We start from the raw sequence: 23,539 nt of genomic DNA on the forward strand, positions 1-23,539 counted from the left end.
TGATGTGTATCTTCAGAGGCATGAAGTACAATAAAAAGTCACCGAGTCGCTTTATCTACTAAGACCTGGGCTTCCAGAGGACAAACTCGAGCTTTCTTTGCAGACTCATCATCTCTCATCTCTCCCTCTCTCACATTCAGCACCTGAGTTGCTTTGACTCTAAGAAACTAATAGAATTCTAGAATGTCAAAGCAAATGAAATGTTAAAACCCTTCTGTGGAAACAATTCCTAACTTTAGTGTTTAGGGAAGTGACTCACATGACATCAATGTATGGAGTTTAAAAATGAAAATGTATTCAAAAAGATACCTTAGAGAAGAGTGGTGATAGTGTAAGCAGGAGTTCCTCTCATTCTGGATGAGTATGAAATTCCAATTTTGGGGGCGGAATAGAGATCCTGAGCCAGGACTGACAATTACACAGAATCTTTGTAGAGTACCAGTGTGTGATCTGGCTTCTGAATACTGTCATTAGGATTCTAGAAGGAGTTCTCACTTTACTTTTAAATTGCTGAAATTTCTTAGAGACAAGGAAAATTAAAGCATCAGTACATTTGAGCATCTTGCACTTGAGCATCAGTATCTTTCCAATAGAAACACATGTGAGCTACTGATATAATTTAAAATTACCTAGTAGCCATATTAAAAATTAAAAAGACCAGCATAATTCATTTTAATAACAAACTTTATTTAACCCAATATATCCAAAATATCTTTTCTGCATGTAAGCAATTCCAAAAGTTGACAGTGTGATATTTTTGTGGGGTTTTTTTATGCAAAAATCTTCTAAGTCTGGTTTGCATTTTGCACTTAGCGCTCATTCCAAGTAGGAGCAAGAGCTCAATATTCACAAGTTCATCCTTCATTCCCCTGCTCTGTGCCCCTCGTGGTATCTTTACCATAACATTGTTTAAGAACATGCAGCAAGAATTTATATTTGTTCTGTATCTCATATGAAACTATTTCTGTAATTATCATTCATTCTGCCTGCTAGTAATGTGTGTTTTTGAACAAATGAACTAAGTCCTACCCTCATTCTCAAAGCCCAGGTAATCACTTATTAAGTCAATTTAAATGATATAAACTAATGTAGTAGAAACTAACCCCATTTATGAATCTAACTGGTGTGTGTCCTTTAAATAGTATATTTCTTTAGAGTGTCCTTTCATGTCTTTTTTTCCCCTTGGCACCATTTGAAAGTGTCAGTAAAGTGGATGTTCAATTAATCTACCATTTCTTATATATTTTATGAATCCTTGATATTTCCTTTGTTTCATCTGCTAGTCTTTCAGAAGCAACAGAACATCCTGAATTAAATGCTATTTATGACATATCTGTGACTTTCAAATGGAAAGTGCCACCTCTACATGGACAGTGCCGTAAACACTCAGGGAAAACACAAAATTCAGAATATTCCTTAAGACTTAAGAAAAGAAATGCTGTCTAACATCTGTCTCCCTTTTGCATGCTTCCTTCTTCAACAAGAAAGAAAGAATATGGAGTTCTCTTGTACAGTGGGGTAAGCATCCCGTGGCATGTGTTTAATCCCTAACCCTGGGAACTTCCATGTGCCGTAGGTGCAGACATCTGCGCATGTGCACATGCACATATGCGCACACACACAATTAATTAAATAAACTTGTTTAAGATCATTAGCCCTTAAAAAAAAAAGAAAAAGAAAGGAAGAACAGAAGAAAAGGAGACTATCACACATCAAGGGCTCCTTCTCAGGGGAGGTCTTAGAGTAAGGATTGAATCTGACATACTTTTCACTCTGGTTAAAAAAAAACAAGATTCCATTCCACTCTGTTGGACCTGCTTGTGATCCATTCTAGTGTCCCAAATGTGAACTGTGCGAAGCTCACACCCATGAAACTTCTCAAAGGAAAGAGAAACTCCAAGAACTGGTTTGATTGGTATCTTAGCTTCAGGCTATATATTGTCAGGCTGTATATTGTCCTTCTAATTATTTATAAAATTGAGGTTTACAACTGACGTCACTTCTTCAGCAACTTTGTGCTTAATTACAGTTTAATAATGGTTAAGCAATAAGCTTTAACCAATACAGTTAAAACTATTTTTTTTAACATAAAGGAGGCTCTTCAATGAAGAGGGTCTCAGTCTAGTGTCTATGTTCTCCAACAATATTTTTGAACTCCTGACATGTGTTGACTAAAACAATACGACCTGAAAGTTGAGAGTTAAGTTTTATTTGGGGTGAAAATAGGACTTAAGCCCGGGAGACAGCATCTCAAGCCCCAAGAAACCACTCCCAGGAGGCCAGGGGGTAGCTAGGATATATGGGTTTTTCGACAAAGGGAAGGTAGTAGGAACAAAAGGTTTGCAGATAACCAGATTTACAGAAAAAGACTTCTAGAAAACCAGCTTCTATGGAAAGATGTAAGGGTGTGGGCTTACTGGAATCCTTCCTTTGATATCACCTCAGCTGTGGGCCAGTTTGTTTCTTTCCTGAGTTCCCTTAGGGGTCGCTGGCCCAGCCTTGGAAGTGGCTGTCCTCACAGATGACATCTTTTGTCCACTAACTGCAGCCCAGGAGGCAGTATTTCAGGGAGATCCAAAATACTGCCCCAGAAAGGAAAGGGGGAATATCAAGATATAAGTCAAAAAGGTGAAGTAGGAGGTGCCTGCAGCCATGCACCCATTTTACAGAAGTCTGTTGCTGGCCTCATGAAGGTTACTACTAGTCACAGACACTGGTCATCATTGATGGATTTTAGTGTGTTTCTAGATATGAGGAGATACAGGAATTGGGCTCATAAAATCTTCTACAAATATCTATCTGAAGACTTGTTCTTCCAGTTTTCCCAGAGCACAGAGAGCCTCACTCCTGGTCTCCACCCTGAGCTCCACTCAGGGGCACTGCAGGTTGGGAGCTGCAGTGGCTCATGTTTTACTCCATGTAGAGGCTGGTGGCAAGTGCCTCAGTTCACACATGGTTTCTACAATTGTTAGTTTCGTGTCAGAACCATCTCTCTGTGAGAGGATGAATATGTTTTGTTTTACATACTGTAGGATTTTGAGCCAATAAATAATTTGAGTCTGTCTTAATAACTTCATGACCATTGCAGGAGAAGAAGAGGATTTGCTAGTTCTATTTTGTTGTTTGGGGAAACATGTAAAATGACTATAAAAAGATATATGGGTTCTAAACAAATTCCTTCTAACTGTTGTAATAGATTTGTTGGGCATAAACCCAGCATCTGCCTTCCTAATGACAAAATCATATTCAACCGTATACCAAGCAATAAAGCTCTATTGAAAATCACTATGCTCACTGTCTTGCACATGTGTATTCCTGATGTTCACAGACCCAAACCAGCACATGTCCACCTAAAGTGAATGACTTTTGAAAAGTCTTGCCTGACCTGCGTTGCTAGGGGTATTGACAAAGGTTTTCTTTCTTTTTTTTTTATTTCACTATCAATTGCTTCTGAGAACAAATAGGTACTACTTTAAGGATCTAGTTCTTCAAGTTACCTCTTGTATATAGAAACTCATGGACCAGTACTCACTTCCAATCCGCACATTCAAGTCCCATTCACCTAAAACTTACAGATTTCAATTTTACTTGTTCTTTCCCCTTTATCTCTGCCATTATGCTGTCAGTCTTTAGCAATGTCTTCAGACTCTCCCTGTGTGGGCTGTATTTATCTGCATGTTTATGGAGTAGCCCATTCAGAGGACACTAATCTCAAGGGTAAGGGTCATGCTCTTTGCTTTATTAACTTTGCATTTTTATGCCCCAGTCAACATGTTAATTCCATTCAGAAATGGAATTTGATCATATCATGAATCATATGAAAGAGAGATAGCTCTCAGCCTACAGCCATACCTCCATGAACATACCTGATCTTGTCTGATATCACTCAGCATTTAACATCTGCATTTGGGAAGCTTCAGACAGCTTCACCATGTTTCCTAGGGAAGGAAAATGAGGTCAAAAGGAAATACATTCATTTAAAAGAGCATCAAAAAGAATAACATGCTCAAGAATAAATTGAACAAAAAAAATGCAAAATTACAAAGCTATGCTCTGAAAACTACAAAACATTACTGAAATGAATGGACATCTAAATAAAGAGGATGATAGCTCATGTTCATGGAGTGGATCTTACCATTGTGAAGATGGCAATTTTCCTCCAAATTGATCTACAGTTTCAATGCAATTCTCTTCAAAACCCCAGCTGACTTCTTTGTGGAAATTGATGAGTTGATTCTAAAATTCACATAGAATTCCAAGAGACCCAGAATATCCAGAACAATCTTGAAAAGAGAAAAAAAAGTAAGACGACTCACATTTCCCAATTTCAAAACTAACTACAAAGTGGTGATAATCAAGACAGTGTTGTACAAGTGTAAGGATAAGCATATAGGTGAATGGGATGGAACTGAGAATCCAGAAATCAGCCAGACACCTGTGGTCAACCAATTTTTGAGAAGGATGCCAAGACCACTTAGTGGGAAAAGAATAGTCTTTTCAACAAATGTTGCCTGGAAAAACTATTTAACTACTATTTTTTAATGTAACTAAAAACTATTTAAAAATGAATTTAGATCCTTACCTTACACAATTTACATAAATTAACTCAAAATGAATTAAAGACATAACATAAAAACAAATATTATAAAACTCTCAGAAGAAAACATAAAAGTAAATCTTCATGACCTCAGATTTGGCAATAGATTCTAAGAGAGGACAGCAAAAGCACTAGCAAGAAAAAATAATTGACAAATTAGGCTTTCTTAAAACCTTTTGTGCTTCAAAAGACACTGTCAAGAAAGTGAAAAGACAACACAAAAAATGGAAGCAAATATTTAAAGTCACATATCTGATAAGGGGCCTGTATCTAGATTATGTAAAGAACTCTTACAACTCAAGAAAAATAAAGTAACCCACTTTAAAAGTGGGTAAAAGACATGAACAGACATTTCTACAAGAAAGATACACAAATGGCCAATAAGCCCATGAAAGAAACTGATATTACTAGTCTTCTGGAAAATGCAAGTTAAAACCACAATGAGATACCACTTTACACCCTCTAGGATGGCTTGAATGAAAATGGCATATAATAGCAAATGTTAGGGATGCTATGGAGAAATCAGAACCATCATATATTGCTGGTGGGAAGGTGCATCCAAGTTGGATATCAGTTTAGCCGTTCCTGGAACAAACATAGAGTTATCATATGACTCAGCAATTTCACTCCTAGGAATATAAACCAGATAAAGAAGAAAATACATAAGTAATAATAATAGTAAAACAAGTTATTTTGAAGTATTTGTAGTGAAAACAAAAATCTCTCTTCAATACATATGCTCAGCTATTTAATTTCTATCCATAGTAGCAAACTGAAACCAGGTTTCGTATATTCTTCCAGAATTAAAATAGATACATGAGCTTAAGTTCTGTTTTTTTTTTTAAATCGTTGCTGTTACATTTAATTCAGAAGTGAATGTTCCCGTTTGTGGGATGTATCCCATGGATCTCCACCAGAGGCTGACAGAGCAGAAGCTTATCTTATTCCAACAACCCATCAAATAAGAAATCTTTCCAGTTCTGAGGATAAAGAGTTACTGGGCAGTATGGAGCAACAGCATGATAGTCACTAGAATGACATTGAAAAATAGGAAACAACGACTGCAAATACATGTTCTAACATATGATTCAATCCTTCCAATACATAATTTGGTTTTGTGAAGACTAAGATTAAGCACAGCTATTTACTTTTATAGGAACTATTTCATCATGTAGTCGTGGCCGAGTGGTTAAGGCGATGGACTAGAAATCCATTGGGGTCTCCCCGCGCAGGTTCGAATCCTGCCGACTACGTGGTCTGTGTGCGAGCTTGTCAAAGTTACTGTGAGTTTGCTATTCCTTTCCAGTGGGTTTGGCCTAATATACATCCTTTTCCCCCAAAAAGAGTCCTAGCTTCACAGATATCTTGGTTTTTCCCGATATCAAAATCCTACGTGCTTCTCCATGCAATTGTTATCTTTTCAGAGATTTCTTTTCTCATATTTAACTGTATCCTTTATATGTCTCAACACATTCATATTTTCATCTGTCTGAGTGAAGTCAATCTACAACTCCATGCTTGCTTCACACTAATCTGCCCTGTTTATAGGGTAAATAAAGTGCCAGAAATAAATGCTATCTGAAGACTAAAAATTATTTTGCCTCCATGTGACTGGAAAACTGTGTCTACCAAAAAGAAGTACTCAGCTGATATAAAGTTTATTTTCCTTGCCTATTGAGAAGTTTAACATTTATAGTAAAGGCAATAATCATGGTATGAAGCTCAAATGATAATTGAGGTTATACTTGATGAATAAAATCTATCTTATATCCAGGTGCTCTAGCAGTTCAGTTTCTCTCCACAATAAAATAAATTTTTGTATAACCTTTCAGACTCATATGTGTGTATAATATTCCGTCCACTCTTTATTTTTAAATGAATGGTAGCAAACTTAAATCAAGTGATAGTCCTGGTTATTTCTTTACCTTAAAATATATATTCTGACCCATACAAAATTTGCCCAAGTAATTTTTTGACAACAGTACAGAGAAATTCATTGGAAGAGGGATAGCCTTTTCAACAAACGGGGCTAGAGCAATTGAACATCCACAGGCAAAAACAAAAACCCACATTAACCTAAACCTCATCCCATAGAAAAACATTAACTTAAGTCACAAACTGAAAAGTAAAATGTAAAACTATAAAACTTTTTAGGGAATAACTTAGGAGAAGATCTTCAGGATCTTAGTCTTAGACTTGATACCAAAGCCCAATCCTTAACAGGAAAATAGATAAATTGGACCTCATCGAAATAAAACAAAACAAAACACTTTTATTCTTCAAAAATACACTATTAAGAGGTTAAAAAAAAAACCTACAGATTGAGAGGAAACATTTTCAAACTGCATACTTGACAAAGGACAGTATCTAGAAAATGTACAAGAATTCTCAAAACACAACAGATTAAAAAAAAATCTATTCAGAACACGTATAAAAGTCATGAAGAGACCTTTCATTAATGAGGATACACAGATGGCAAATCAGCCCATGACTAGGAACACGTACAGGGAATTTGGCTCCGTTTTACACAATTGACTCTAGCAATGACAAAATCCCCCATCATTAACTACCTTACAGCTTTCCCACACACCCTTTTCCAGGTCTTGGCTCCAACCTTTCCATTCCCTAGAAAGTGACATTAATGCACAGGTCATAGGCCCAGCAAACCTCTTCTGGAAGGAGGCGACCATGTTCTGCTAATGCTGGAGGCAGTGGATACAGATGTACAAGCGATGACCCCTGTAAAATTCTGCCTTGGGCTGTCAACACTAGGTCTGCAGGTTTTGTGGCAGAGAATAGGAAAAGAGCAGCAACTCCGAGAATCTACTGGAGAAGGCAAACGACCTGCAGAATTCAGAAGAAAAATTTCATTCAAAAAAAGAATGAAGGACAACTCAAAGGGGAAACCAGCGAGCATCTTCCGAGGTTTGACTTCTTGCCGCTACAAACCACGCCTGCCTCAGGGGAAACTTGCGACAAAACCCTCATCTCAGGAAAGGGTTTTATCAGCGCTCTTGGGAGCTATCATTTCCAGTTCGGGGCCTGGCAATCTGTGGAGTTGCTAGGGCCTTCTATATTAATTCCTAAGAGTCTCGGTTTCCGAGCAATGAGACCACGTTCAAGGGAACCTGCGGCGTGACCCCACCTGTGATAGCGGAGAGCGGAGCATAGATGACTCCTCGTCGAGGGGAGAGGGGAGGAATCGCAATCGGCTCTGAACCCCGCAAGAAGGGGGACTTGGAGAAAAGGAGGTTACTTTGGAGTCTCCAATAAGCGAGAGCAGCAGAGCAAATAAAACCAGCGCAGACACAGGAGGAGGGGAGTAACTAAAGCTGAAACAGAGAAATTGACCACTGAAAACATCGGAATGCATGCCTGGGAAGAGAGAACAGAAGAAAGGTAGTTGGTTCCGCGACCCAGAAGAAATCGTGAGGAAAGGTGAGGAAGAAGGTGACTCTTGAAAGGTTTTAAAAGGCTTTGCTGGACTTCTGTTCTGGAAAGCCGACACTCTAGCTGTCATTGATACCTACCTATCTGTCATAATTCCCAACCCACAGGAAAGGATTGGCATCCTCTGGAAGAAAGTGTTGAAAATTTGTGAACTGCAAGCTAGAGGTTGTGTGGCATGAACATTTTGAGAATGGCATGGACTCTAAGGGTGGGAAAGAAAGTCAAGAGCACAGAGGAGAAGAATGAAGAATGAAGATGACAGCCTTAAAGTATTGGGGAAGTGGATAAGAATCAAGATTGAAAAGTATCCTTTTTTATTGCATGGTGAGCAGAGTGGCGCAGCGGGAGCGTGCTGGGCCCATAACCCAGAGGTCGATGGATCGAAACCATCCTCTGCTAGATTCGCTTGTTTTTCTTCACCTGCTAAAACACCTACAAAGTAAAAATGATAGTCAAAAGAAAGCCACCACTCTCGTCTGTCTTTCTGGGGCAGGATTATTTCTTTCTTGATCCAGCTGTATTCAAAGCTCACAGAATAATGGAAAACATTACCCAGTCTTATTCGTCTTCCACCTCAACAGTCTATTTCATCGATGCTTACTTGGCTCTCACTTAGAAGTGCTCAAAAAATGTGTTGAAGAGAAGAAGCCAGACAGTGAACAAGATTTATGACTGGAGAAGTGTTCTGGTAAGGGGGAAACACTCCTGCCAAGTTTTTTCTTTAGGGAAGACTGCTTTCTAAGCAAGGTTTTGATTTCAGGAAACAGGAAGACATTGCCAAAGCCTGGGACTCTTCCAGGGGAAAAAAGAAAACACCATTAGGACTGTGGTCGACTTATTTTAGAAGAAGGAGAAGAGGAAGGGGGAGGAGAAGGAGGAGGTGGAGGAGGAGAAGAAGTAGAGGGAGGGGTGGGAGGAGGAGGAGGAAGAGGAGAAGGATGAGGAGGAGAAGCAGAAAAAAAAAAATGATAGAAAGAAGTAAGATTGACCTCTTTTTCACTGAAACTTTGAAGACAGCCCGTTTGGGGAAACAAGTTTCTTCCTGGGAGGCAAACATCAAACGGGTCCAGTGCGGAAGATTTTAATCTTCCAAGAGGGAAGATACCGTAGTCGGCAGGATTCGAACCTGCGCGGGGAGACCCCAATGGATTTCTAGTCCATCGCCTTAACCACTCGGCCACGACTACGTGGCAGTTATGTGCCTTATTAGCATTAATAGCTGTACAGAACTTTAGTTCTCTTCAAGGGTCAAATGTTCAATCAGAAACTATTTTTGTATTAAGCAAATTTCTTTGCTCTGACAATATTTAGATGAATATTAACGATGTTGTGGCAAATTGGCAAGCAACATTTTCTCCTCAGATTAGAAGGACCCCTTATTCTGATGGTCTGATAGGAGACTAAACAAGAGACATCCTGAGAAACTAACTCCCTGCTCTGTCAGCTTCTGATGGAGAATCATGAAATACATACGTACAGCTATTTGATTCGAAGGATCGTTTCACCATTTCAATGTATTTCACTCACCTTTCTCCCCATATCCATATGCAGGAATAACCATGGAATAGACCTCGAATAAAACAGCTCCCAAACCTTAAAAACCTGAAAACTTGGAGTTGGATCTGGCGTTGGGGAAGCTGTGGCTTAGGCTGAGGCTTGGCTTGGATCCCTGGCTGGGGAAACTTTCATACGCCACAGGTGCAGCCAAAACACACTCAAAATAACAACAAAAAAGTGAAAACATTTTGCAAATTTAAAGGACTTACAAAACTGTGCTCTTTTTTGAAGTTCTTTCAAAATGATTTTCTTTAAAAAAAAAAAACAGTTAAATGCTAGCAAGCAAGAACAAGTGGAGAAATAAATGTCTTCATTAATTCTACCAATCTCTGACATTGATTATTTGAGAAACAAGTTTAGGATGGATGCTCTCATTGTGGACTGCATTGAACAAACAGATGAAAACAAAGGCACCCCAAATTTTGTTTTACTGGCTTTATAATGATCTATTCCATGGATGAAGAAAAATATTTAAAAATGTATCCTTTTTTTTTAAATATCTGGGGTTTTTTTTTTTTGCTATCACTTTAAGAAATAATAAAATTTTATTGTGCAGTACATGTTTCTCTTTGTTAAGATTATTTCTTAAAGGGAATGCTTCTTAAACTTCAGTGGGCACTAGAATCACCTGGAGAACTTCTTGTTGGAGTTCAAATTCTTGTATCTTCCTGCACCTGCCCCTCCCATCCTTGGGTGTTTTTAATTCTGTAGATCTGATTTCAAGCGCAAGAATTTGCATTTCTCACAAGTCCCCCAAGTGATGCACACACCGATGGTCAAGGGCAATACTTTTATAAGACATTTCAAGGACAATAAACTTCAAAACAGGTTTACTGTATTAAAGGTATAAATCCTTTATGAGTCTAAATGGAGGTGTATAGCAAGTGCCATGGCAGTAAGAGCAAATAACACTTGCAAAAATACAGTGAAGGGAGGATTATGCGTATTATTCTAAAGAAAAACAGAGGTGAAAGAGCTTTAACTACCAGAGAGATCTACTCCACCTTGATCATGGAATCAAGTTCCTTTCGTATCTGAGATTCTCTTCAAATCTACTAATTTATGCCTTGGCGAAGCACTTCCATTCCTAGAAATCAGAAAATCCTTGGTTTTGGAGTTCCTGATACTTTCATAAAAAGGAATCTGAGGCAAGTTTCTCCCTCATTATTGCATTCTCATAAATCAGATGGTCTCTGACTCAAGAATCAACCCTATTAATTCATCTAGATTTATTCTAACATTTACCACACATTTTCTTCCTTCCTTCCTTCTTTTCTTTCTCTCTCTCTCTCTTTCCTTCCTTCCTTCCTTCCTTCCTTCCTTCCCTCCTTCCTTCTTTCCGCTATTCTGTATTAACATAGACCAGATGCCTGGAAGGCCTATATTCTGAGTGACTCCCTTTTTCCTGGACTCCAGAGGCTGAGGCCTGCTGTCCCTTGGGAACTGTCTCGCATTCTTCACAAGGACGACACCAGTGACCTTCAAAGGAAGGGGTCCAAGACTTCTGCTGCCTTGTGTTTTCCAGTTAGGACAGAAATTACCCTCCACTCCCCGCCCCCCGAGCCCCGCTCCCGCCTCTCACTCCGAACTGTAGCCGCAGTCCGATTTCAATCGTTCTTTTGGAAGGACAAATCAGTTTGTTGTCATGGAAGAGATTTCTGATTTGGAATTTGACCCTGAGAGCAAATATAAATGACCACCGCATTGTCGCACGTTCCCTTCACTCGAGTTCCTTCTCCCGTTGGCATTTGAGACTCCAGGCTGTCTCGCGCTCACTCTAAACTCTAAGCTCCCCTTCTGCGAGTTCCCGAGAAGTAGATGTTGCTCTTGAGTGTCCGAGAGAGCATCAGCTAGTAGAGAGGCTCCAGGGCCCAGGAAGTTCAAGTCGCTTATCTAGGTGCTTTTTATTGAATTACATCACCAACTTGTTCTTCATTTGCTCTAGATGAGTGAGCTCTTTTATTCTCGAGCGAGAAGCCTGGGCAGGGCCAAGAAATGTTTGTTACCAGACCTACTGTTGGTGAACATGCCGCACACCCACCACTCGTTCACGTTAGCCCTCAGGGTCGATGTCATCTTCGTAGTCGTGGCCGAGTGGTTAAGGCGATGGACTTGAAATCCATTGGGGTGTCCCCGCGCAGGTTCGAATCCTGCCGACTACGGTTTTATCAGGAACTCTGCGCCGCAGAACACAACCTGTACAATGTCATGTTTATACTCCCACTACTAAAAGCACAGCGATATTCTCGTTGACTCCACACTACTGTCTACTCAAGGGTTGTTAGGATTCATTAAAAGGTAGGCACCGACAGTTTTTGTTGAACACTTAAGATGTACTAAGATTTGATTTAAGCAGGAGCCCAGTAATATTTCTATCTCCAGTTAGCAGATGAAGAAAGTGCTCGATGTCGACGATGAGACGGTATTTAAATAGACTGTGTGGTGGCAAAATGTATGCAGTAAAGACAGAGTTTTACAGCTGCAGAGTAGAGGCAGTTGCTTTTTTTTTTTTTCATTTTTATCTGGGAAGAAAATTTTTATCTAGAAATATAAGCAATGATAAGCAAACTTCTGTTTTGACCAAATTAAACATGATCCGTATATATGAATGATGTCGTATGAAGAGTAGATTCCACATACTGTGGCAGTAAAAGGGGTGTGACGAGACCATAAGTAGTGTTTTCCCACTGCAATATTATTTGGAAAAAAAAAAAAGTCCAAGGATGCATAGTGTTTTACACTTAGTGGCACATCGTGAGAAAGAAAACCAACACTCTCTGGTTTTAAATAATACAGTGTGTTTACATGAGAACCAGGAACTTCACAGAACTCATTTATTATGGAGGAGAATCTGGTTATGAATGTTTGAATAAGCAGTTTACCCAAAAGGGCAATGTTGAGAAGAAGCAGACAGTGAATAAGACCTGTGTATTGGGGGGTGGGGTGGGGGGAGTCTTAATTGTGAGCATACTTGGAGTGAGGGATATGTATTGGTTGTGAGAAAAAAAATGCTTAGAAATTCCACATATAACCTGGGTATCACCATAAGACTACTTTGAGGAGGTGGAATCTTCCCAGCCCCTAGTCTATGTGAAATGCCTCCAAATTTCTAATCCAGGAAAACAAAACAAAATGAAACAACTGTCACTTCATCTAAGGCAAATACTACACACACACACACACACACACACACACACACGAGAGAGAGAGAGAGAGAAATTCCTGGGACCTGTGCAAAACTATATGAGAACACATTTAAAAAGGAAAACTTATACAAAGAATGTAATTCATAAAGAAATAATGGTACTCACTCAATTTATCTGAGAAAAAGGGATGTTTGGCTTTGTGGGTGGCACTGACCAGATGAACATTGAAATGAAAACATTATCATGGATTTCCCCCCAGTTTTTAATTTGAAATATGTTAAATCTGTCGGTATTTTAAAAATGTAATGAGTCTTACATGGCATTTTACTTAGAGTCACCTACTTTAAGATTTCCCTCTTTCTTTCTTTCTTTCTTTCTTTCTTTCTTTCTTTCTTCTTTCTTTTCTTTTCTTTTCTTTCTCTTTTGCTCTCTCTCTCTCTTTCTTCGTGATATGTCTGTCTGTATTTTATATACATAAACTGAGTTCAGTGGCACAGTTGATGGAGTGGGGGATGTCAGTAATTGGGCAGGTAGAGGTCATGCGTAGAAGAGAAATTTGTTTATTAACTGTATATTCTTCAGTGCTATTAGATTTATTTAATTCTCATGCTTGAAATAGCGAACATTTTTTTCTTTTTAATGTGCACAGAAAATAAACTTTATTAAGAGTTGTTTTTGCTTTTTATTAGAGTTGGTTTTCTAGTCTCAGTAGAGTGTAAAGATTCTGCAGTCTTCCACCTATACTTACTTCTGATACTTCTTTTCATTTTTATAAAATAAATTATATTAAGCCAGCATAAAAGTCCACTTCTGCCTCCTCACCCAGATGCAGATGCGTCTGGACTCACAGGAGCTCACAAGAGATGTCAGAGGCAAAACTGATTCCATTCATTTAGGTAGAGAATGTTTTCCCGCGGGGGGAGGAGGGAGTGCAAAATTGACGCAAAGCACCAGGTAGGTTCCACCGAGACTTGAACTCGGATCGCTGGATTCAGAGTCCAGAGTGCTAACCATTACACCATGGAACCCCACACAGGGCATCTTTCCCCATAATTGTCCCTGATGTGTCGTAGTAACTACTGAAAGCATTGTTTAATTTAATAACTGAAAATTTTAGTCTACATCGACTCACGAGAATCTTTCGAAGAAAATCCTAGGGAATTCTATTTTGTTTTTATTTTTTATTTTACTTTTTTGCCAGTACAGGAACTCATAGAGTGCCCCCCCCCCCACTAACTCAGAAACTTGGTGATTCTAGGTTTCTTCATTAAGAAAAACAGAATGAGCACTGTTTATATACACCAGCCTTGGATTGGACGTCTTATATTCATTATGTAATTTAATACTTTAAGACTCACTGAGGTATTTTTAGTCTTTATATAGACGGGAAAACTGAGCTTTAGCGATTTCGTATCTTTCGTCTGCACCTCTGATCAATTTCAGCCATGTGATATTTTTCTCCAACTAAATTATTTGGTTATCAAATCGATTGCCTCTAGGAAGTCAAATTTTAATGTGTCGATTTCTGGCACATTCACGGAAGAAAACTTGCAAGAGAAGCTGTGCTTTCGAGGAAGTGGGAAAGGTATGCCTGAAGAAAAAAATGAATTTTGTCATGTGTAGCGATCAGTTAGGAGTGAATCAGAGTCGCGGCATTTCTGGACCAAAGATTCATCAAACTCGTCTTCGTCGAGAGGAAGGTGCCCAGGGAAGGCTGCCAGACTCTACTAAAGACATTCTTTACTACTATTCAGCAGACACCTTTTTCTTAGACCCAGAGCTCTTCATTATAGATCCATCGGGGCCTGTCGATGCTTCCGCGTCCACTCCAGCCCAGTAGAGTCCCCTCTTCCTTTCAAGGCGCCTGGTCTCTCATCTCCATTCGGCTGCGCTCACCGAAGCCGCTCAGCAGCAAGTTTCTGTCGAGATTTCAACAGAGCTTTGGCCAATTTGTGTTTGTGGAATTTGTGTTTGTGGAATTCCAGGGGTGCTGGCTGCCGTCCCAGCACTCATCCCAGTGAATGCATAGGCCTTCCCCCACGACTGCAGAATGACTTCTAACGCAATGGAAGGAGATATGCCCCCTTAAATGAGGCGGCGCGGTGACCACCCGGGTGAAACAAATAACTGCCCTCAGGACTGTTCTGCCAGTTCAGTGACAAAGCCCTCTGCGTTGGCAGCCAGATCATTGCCACGCAAGGTCCTCCGCCTCCGCCTGTTCCTCATAGCGACTCCCTGCGGTGTGGTGCACTCGCCCACGCGGCGAAAGACTTCAGAATGCAACTTTCCTGCTAACTGGCATCAACAAAATTGCAAAGGGGGCCCACTTCTTCCAATAGTCTTAGTGGTTAAGAACACACACACACACACACACACGCACACACACACACATCTTGCAAAACATCAATCCCAGGCAAAATTCCTACAGTAACACCTTCTAAGGGCTACAGGACCTTGCACCAGACTCTGGACTGTGTTCGCCAATTACAGCTGCGTGGGATCTCCAGCCCGTGAAGAAAGTGTTGTCCTATAACTCACAAGAGCGCAGAATAAAAAACCATAGTCAAAGGGAATAATTTTAAAGGGAATGTAGAACTAAGGCTTGCAAAGTACAGGAATGAAACCTCCCCTCCTTTCTTAAATATGCCATTCTCTTAGGCCAGATGATAGCCAGTGTCCCTCGCTAGTCACTTCTTTGTCTAGGGCTATTCTAGCCACTTCTTTGTCTAGGGTGTCTATGAAGAAATAAAAACATTGAACAGAGACGCTTCCGTGCTTGTGGGAAAAAGGAATTAGATTAGCACCTTTTCCAATTATTTGTCTCGTTTTTTTAATCCTGTGGAGGATCAGAATCTGTGCAAGGCACTAGAGACAAAAAGGAAACAAGATGAGGGCACAGCCCCTGTCCCTGTGGAGATTTTGTGTCTACTTGGATGGAAGATCCACCACTGTGTACAAAAAATAAAGCCCAGCCAGGGATAGGTTGGAGAAAGCTCTTGTCATGCAGTCTAATGGCACAGATAAGGGAAAGCTAAAATACAAATAAAACGGAAACTTTTATTTTGCACAAGATTTAATACTGCTACTCTGCAGGAAATGCTGGTCCATGATCTTCCTTTTACAAAATGCACAATAGGAGTGCAGCATATAGATCTTAATTATAAAAGATGGAGTGGGCTTATTCTGGCAACAACAACATAGCAAAATATAAAAGGGGAAATAAAGAATAAGCTCCATAATGGGCTTAGAATTATAGCTCAGACAAGCCCTCTAGCTATTTATTTTTAGGGGGACATGCCAACATCAGTATGTGAACATGAAAACCAACAAGGGCACTGCCAGTGAATATAGGAGTTTCCAATGGGGCTTTTATCCTTAATCTATTGGTGAACATTTGTTGCCTTAAGGAAGAAGACATTGAGCCCATGTAGAGAAACTTTTTGTGCTAGGTAAAAAGAATTTGCTTGGGGCCTCATGGCCATTGAAAGGCATTTAATGAATTTTTTAAAATAAGAAAATAAAGCTGGCATTTTTGTTTCTCTCCTCTTAATAGATTGTAAAGTTATTAAGGAAGACTTCCAAAACCTTTGCTAGCTTAGCACCCACCATGCGGCACATGGAATGGACAGTTAAGCACCCTCTCACACCAAGATTGAACTTAGAAACAAAACATAGCACTTAGCAAACCATACTGGGGAATTAATAAAATTATTAAAGACTGTGCCCCAGATTAAATTCTCTGCATTTGAGTTTCTCCTTTATATCATGTAGCCTAATTTGTCTATCAAAAATTGAAATCACTGAAGTAAAATTAGGCATAAAGCTGCTGACAAAACACCTTCAAATTCAGGCTCCATGATTCATTAACCACAGTTTTGTAATTTAAGAGGCAAAGTTGCACCCACACCTGAGGCTGAGATTCTAGTCAAACCAGTTCTTGAGTGGCTTCTCATCTCAAAGTTGTTATGATGTGGGTTCCTGATGATTCAGTTTGGGGAGGCCAGAGTTAGATGTCTCTAGATCAGACCCGGTGGATTGAAGCAGGCTTGTTTTTAAGCACAGGGTGATCAGAATCTGCACTGCAGCTTATCCTCAATCTTCATCCAGAATTTCCCATGAGATAAACTGTACTTGAATTATGTTTTCCTCATTTCTTTTGATGAAAGAAACTCATAAAAGTATTTTTAAGTAGCAATATTGCTCTTAAGTTTCAATGGATAGTCTAAAGCTTTATAAATTAAACAGATTTTTTTTTCCCTAGGCTTTTCTTGCAGTTGCTCAATCAGAGGTAACACCTGGTATCTCCTAGTTACAAATCATGCTTTATCCAGAATTTCCTGCTTCTGGAAATTAAAAAAATGGAGAAATAAATTCCAGGAATTGATGGAAGAACAAAGAGAAGGATTAAAAAATATCACAATTATAGTGGGATTTTTTGCACCATATAACTCTCTAAGAAACTAATAAAAAGCATACATGAAAAAATAACCATCAAAGTGATGCAATTCATATTGTATACATATAGTACATACATATATATATATGGAGAGAGAGAGAGAGCGAACATTGCTCATATCAGCTTCTGGATTCAAATTTCTTCCAAACACACATGGAATTATTTCAAACTTAACATATATCAGGCTGCAAAGCAAGTCTCCAAAAACATCACAGGGGTTAGTACATGCTAAAAATTATCACAGAAATAAAATTATGTCAGAAATCAGAACATAAAAATTAAAATTTGTATTTGTGTACAAAATAATAAATGCACTTCTAAATAATTTATGGTTTAGGGAACAAACCACAATTGAAATTAGGAACAATTTTACACAACATTGTAAATCAAATATACCTCAATGAAAATATTGAAAAAAGAAAGAAACTAGGAACTATTTTGAAATAAATGATAAAAAAGTACATATCAAGACTACTGTGCAGCTAGAAGTGTATTTAGAGGGATTCTCTGAAATATATATATAGATATATATCAAATAAATGCTTAAGAGTAATGCTCTAGGCATTTGTTATGTGAAATTAAGAAGCGGCCACTAATTTATTGCCAAAGAAACTTCAGGAAAAGAAATAAGCAAAGAGCAGATATTAATGCAATAGAAACTAAATACAAAATGGAGTCAGAGTGTTCATTGAAAAGAAAGCACAACTCACACTTTTAGCAACAGAAATGGACTATATTGAAAACGAATCATCCTGTGAGTTTGTGTTCATTAGCCCAGAGAGCAAAAGAATGTGTGACTGTGGAGAAAGGTTTAATATTTGACTTTCAGGCACTGCTATAAGCTCCAAGAAGGCTCCTGGAAAACCTAGGGCTTTCCGAAGAATGATGTGACTGTGGTGTACTTCAGGATTATAGCATATGGTTGCTTTATGAGGAAAATAAAGGAATGCATTTTAAAAAAATTACTCAATGAATTTTATTACATTTATAGGTGTACACCAATCATCACAACCAAATTTTATAGCATTTCCATCCCAAACCCTCAGTGCACCCCCTACTCTCCAATCTGTCTCATTTGGAAACCATAAACTTTTTCAAAGTCTGTGAGTCAGTATCTGTTCTGCAAAGAAATTCATTGTGTCCTTTTTTTAGATTCCACATGTAAGTGATAGCATTTGATGTTTAAAGTAATGCATTTTTCAAAATGAAACCAAAAAAGCCAACCAAACCAACAACAAAAGTGATAATCTGTTTTCTTTTTGACTTTTCATTGTGAGAAAATATACTTGACATAAAATCGGTCCTTTTAACCATTTTTTAGTGTAGAGTTCAGCAGAGTTAAGTACACTGACTTTGCTGTGCTACCATCCTCACCATGTATCTCTAGAATTTTTTTCATCTCAAACTGCAACTCTGAATCCATTAATCAATAACTACCCATTTCCCCATCTTCCCAGTCCCTGGCAACCACCATTCTACTTTCTATCTCTGAATTTACTCCAAGTATCTCATATAACAGAATCACAGAGTTTTTGTCCAGCATATTTTATATAGGATGTCTTCAAGGTTCATCAATGTTGCAGTATGGACCCGAATTCTACTTCTTTTTAAGGTTGAATAATATTTCATTGTATGTGTGTTTTATATATGTGCTTTCATTTATCCATTCATCTATCAATGGATACTAGGGTGGCGTCTACATTTTGGCTGTTGTGAATAATTAGGCTATGAATAAGGTTGTACATATATGTGTTTGTATCTCTGCTTTCAGTTATTTTGGGTATATGCAGAATTCACTTGCTGGAATATATGGTAACTGTATTTTTTTCCCAACTTTACTGAGATATAATTGACCTATCAAACTGTGTAAGTTTAAGCTGTACAGTGTAATGCTTTGATATATGTATATACTGCAAAATGATTACCACGATAAGGTTAACACTTCACCAAAAGGAGTATGAGGGTGACAAATAGCACATGAAAGGATGTTCAACAACATTAATCATTAGGAAATGCAAATTAAAACAACACTGAAATATTATTACACACCTATTAAAATGGTTTAAATTAAATATATAGACGTGATCAGTGTCTGGTGAAGATGAGGAACAGCTAGAAATCTCAGTAATTGGTGAGAATTTTAAAAAGCACAGCCCCTCTGGAAAATAGTTTGATAATTTCTTATAAAGTTAGGTACTTCCCATGTGACACAGCAATCACATTCTGGGATCTATCCAAGGAAAATGAAAATTTATATATGCTAATATTATCAATAACTTTTCCCCTTATAATTGCCTCAAACTGGAGAAAACCCTATATATCTTTCAGTGAATGGATGAAGAAGTGAACTGTGGTACATCGACACAATGGAATTCCCTTCAACAGTTAAAAAGGTACACAATTTTGATATATGCAACAGCTTGCCTAAATCTCAAGGCGTATTCTATCTCAAGTGAAAACGCTAATCTTAAAAATTTATATTTTGGAGTTCCCGATGTGGCACAGTGGGTTAAAGATCCCACCTTGCCCTCACCTGTGGTGTAGGTCGCAGCTGTGGCTCAGAATTGATCTCTGGGATTTGCATATGTCACGGGTGCGGCCAAAAAAGAAAAAAAAATTCAATTTCCATAACTTTCTCAAAAAGGTAAAATAAAGAATAGAAAACATATCTGGTTGTCAACTGCTATCCGTGGGGTTAGGAGGTGTCTATAAAGGGATAACACGAGGGAGGTTTGTGGATTGATAGAACTCTTCTGAATCCTAATTGCGGTAGTGGTTACATGACAATATGTTTTTAATGTCAAAAAGGCAATTTTATTCCATGACAAATATTTAAAATAAAATAAAATAAAATAAAATAAAAAGTCTTAACACTTCAACCAACTTTCTAAAGCAGCTTGCTTAGAACGGGTTCTTGGTGAGAGAAAACTCAGACATTCTCGAGTCTTGCACAAGGACGGGGGCAGGAAGTTATTAGTGGTCTACTAGGACAAACTTTCTGAGGAACAATTGGTGTTCTCTTGTTTGTTTGTTTGTTTGTTTTTCCTAGGCAGCACACGGGGTTTTACGTGGCTTGGGAAATTCTACGTAGTATCTTAATGTTTTCTTCTTCTTGCGTAAAAGGTTTACTCGTAGTCGGCAGGATTCGAACCTGCGCGGGGAACCCCAATGGATTTCTAGTCCATCGCCTTAACCTCTCGGCCACGACTACAGCTGTAGGAATATTCTCATTATAAAAGCAAATGTGATCGATATAAAGATAATAGGCCTATGTAGACAAAAAGTGTGTGCAACGAGTTGGGCAAAAACTCTCAGGTGAATGAAAGTTGAGAGAGGAAAGTCAAACTCTCTCCTCTCCAGCAGTGCCCGACATTTAGGAGCCCTGGGAGAGAGTACTCGCTATACAGGTAGCTTCTTTTCCAACCAATTCAGGTAGATTCAACTAGCGCCTGCTTCCGTGGCGAATTGGGTTAGTGCTGGGTGCTGGGGTCTGGGAAACCGGAACTGAATTGACTCGGCGTATTCCCAGTTTTAGGCATGCGTTGGGACCAACCCTTCGGGTGGTACTTCCAGCCTCCTCGCTGAATGATACTGTCCTCAGTAGTTTCAGGGAAAGAAATGCTCGCGTTGATTTTTGTCTTAAGGTGGAGGGAGAGAAAAACGACGTTGAAAACTTCCTCTGGATCCCCTCCCTCACTTGGTGTTCCTAGGGTCCTAAACTTAGACCCAAAGCATTAACATTGTGTTTGGGAAAGTGCTTTGCCGATGCAAATGTGCTTTCATTTTCCAGACCGGTTAAGAAGAGGTATAGCTGTCCAAGAGTTTCATTTTCTGTGGGATCTTAGCTGTTTTCTAAAAAGTGGATTACGTGGTTCAGTTGGGGCGCGGGGGAGCGGGGGGGCAATGCAAGGACTCATTTTCTCTAAATTTATCCAACACCGCACGTTTCCTGTTCTCTTTTTTACGTTTGTAACTCACTGGTTCCTTCAGCAGAATTTCCAGATGCTCTACAGAAACCATTCAGAACAGATGGTTAAATGTGGATGCCAGATCCCTTATATAGACAAGTGCCCATTTTATGACCAATAAATTGTTAATGAGTAAGAAGAAAGAGCTGATGAGAAAGCTGGTAATTGCTTGGATTTAATACACTATATTTAACCGCAAGTTTTAAAAAAGTGTTCTTTTAAGTAGAGTTCTGTTCTATTTAATTCAAATATCACTGAGAAAGCCCTATGAATTAATTACAGACACAATAATTTATTTTTACCTATATCCAGGAAAGATCAACTATGCCATGACTAACAAATGTAAGAAATATGGTCAAGAAAAGCAAGTGTATCACTCACTCTGTATGCTCATAGCATTTCTAAGGTGATTTTTCCATTGGCAATCTTTGGAAAATTCCAATTATTTCCTTTAAGAGATTGCCAAATATATTTAAAATCTTCAAATTCTGCCTGCCCCTGTAGGAATATTTTGGGGGTATAGCTCTATCATGAGCATTCCTAAAACTTTTTTTTAATTTGCAAATTTTGCTATGAATGTAAAAGCCCATAAAAGACTACTTTATCAGAGTATGCATGCAAAAAATAATTTTAAAGTCTAATTAAATATCAGCAGGTGAGAGGGGGAGAGATGCCTCTATGGATTCCACAAAACTCTAAGTAGCATCAATTATTCAAGAAACAAACTCAAGGCCCGTGTGATGGTAAGGACATTGAAAAAGACAGTTGCTCAAACCAAAGACTACCAAGGAAACATTCAATAACACCAAAGTCCTTGAGTCTACAATTAGAGGATTCATCTTTCTTGTGCCAAGTGTAATAAATGTTTTCACTTCCTCAGTAGAAAACCTTGGGTAATGATGACTAACTCACACTAGGGGTGGGGAGTGAGGTAGGAAGAAACCAGCAATAGCAGCATTTTGATTTCTCTATACCACACACCAGTATTTTGAATGAATAAAAATGTGAATCGTTGAAGCCATACGGAATATAAATTGTGCCAATACCTTCCAGACAAAAAACTCCAGGAATACATAAATAGCTAAACAAGTTGGGCTTATAAATACTTGTAGCAATCAAGAACACAATGGGGAAGCGTCTTAGTAAAAGAGTACTAAAAAGTACTCATAGGGATTTAGTCTTGTGCTGGGTGATATAGGAAAAGATTAAAGAAGCAGCGCTTTGTTTTGTATTGGATGATGTCTGGAAGCAGGAAGTGATGCTGTGATTGGATATCTTAAATTTAGAATTAGGATTTAAAAATCTATCCTAAAGGAAGGAAGAATAGAGCAATGATAAAACTATGATTAGTCAAGAAGCTGTAGTCATTTTTTGGCATATATATTTATCAAGCTTAAAATGGGGTGAAATGTCTGTATTTACTTTGTGAGACAATACAGAAGGGAACATTATTCCTGTTAACCGCAGAGGAAAAGAGAAGCTGGTGAAATTTAACTACAAAAGAGCCTTTGAGAGGATACGAGTTTGAGAAAACTTTACCCTTGTAATCTCAAACTGTGTCTGGATTACTTGTCCTAGCAACACATATACCTCGATTCCCAGAATGGGAATCGGGAGGAAATTAACTGTCCTTGACGGAAAGGAAACTGGCTCAACATCCCCCTCTCACGAGCCACGCAATCTCTAAACCCAGAATCAACCCTGCTTATAATACAGCTATGTTGTATAGCTATGTTTACATGTTTCTACTTGTCCTTTCAGCTCTGTGTGCGACAGTAGTAGCTAAGGGAGGCTCTTTGGGAAACTTGCTCTCTGGGATTATGCCTTCTGCTTCTTTGGCCTCGGGTTTCCCTCTTTCAGAGAGAAGGAATGCTCTCTCGTTCCTCACTATGGAGCAGAGAAGGGGACTTTTCCTGAGAGGTTTAGAAATAGTCCCCCAATATCCCTTCTCTGTCGGGAAGCTCCCTCATTAACTATCAGCCCGCATTCCTCTCAAGTGAGATTTCGAATAGTCCTTTGGGCCAGGGAAAGGGCAAACCAGTTTACTGTCATCAAAACCAGTTGATGATTGGCTTTGAAAACAAACGCAGACGACCGGGATTCTCTCGGTCCCCTTCATTCCGGGTCCTTCTCCCACAAGCATTTCCAAGTCTGAGGCTGCCTGGAGGTTCCGCTCAGCTCCCGCCCGTCTTTTCACTGTTTCCTAGGCTTGGACTCCAGCCGACACGTCCTCAAAGACCAAAAGCTTGAGAATAAACTCTCTGGTCAAGGAAACCTGATCAGATCTACCCACCGCCCTCTCAGTCCTTAAGTTGCCAGAAGTTCCGCTGGGGAACTAAGGACGTGATGGGTCCTGGGAAGAAGT

The 23,539-nt window shown here is 39.0% G+C and overlaps 6 non-coding genes across 6 annotated transcripts; 3 read left to right on the top strand and 3 right to left on the bottom strand.

Annotated features, from left to right (window-relative positions):
• Positions 5,769–5,850, top strand: TRNAS-AGA. The gene has a single exon. It is a non-coding gene; the product is annotated as a tRNA-Ser (tRNA).
• On the top strand, positions 8,375–8,446 carry TRNAM-CAU. The gene has a single exon. It is a non-coding gene; the product is annotated as a tRNA-Met (tRNA).
• On the bottom strand, positions 9,153–9,234 carry TRNAS-AGA. The gene has a single exon. It is a non-coding gene; the product is annotated as a tRNA-Ser (tRNA).
• Positions 11,685–11,766, top strand: TRNAS-UGA. Its single transcript has one exon. It is a non-coding gene; the product is annotated as a tRNA-Ser (tRNA).
• Positions 13,707–13,778, bottom strand: TRNAQ-CUG. Its single transcript has one exon. It is a non-coding gene; the product is annotated as a tRNA-Gln (tRNA).
• TRNAS-AGA lies at positions 20,337–20,417 on the bottom strand. Its single transcript has one exon. It is a non-coding gene; the product is annotated as a tRNA-Ser (tRNA).

The sequence above is a fragment of the Sus scrofa genome, chromosome 7 (assembly GCF_000003025.6).
Source record: "Sus scrofa isolate TJ Tabasco breed Duroc chromosome 7, Sscrofa11.1, whole genome shotgun sequence".
NCBI lineage: Eukaryota > Metazoa > Chordata > Mammalia > Artiodactyla > Suidae > Sus > Sus scrofa.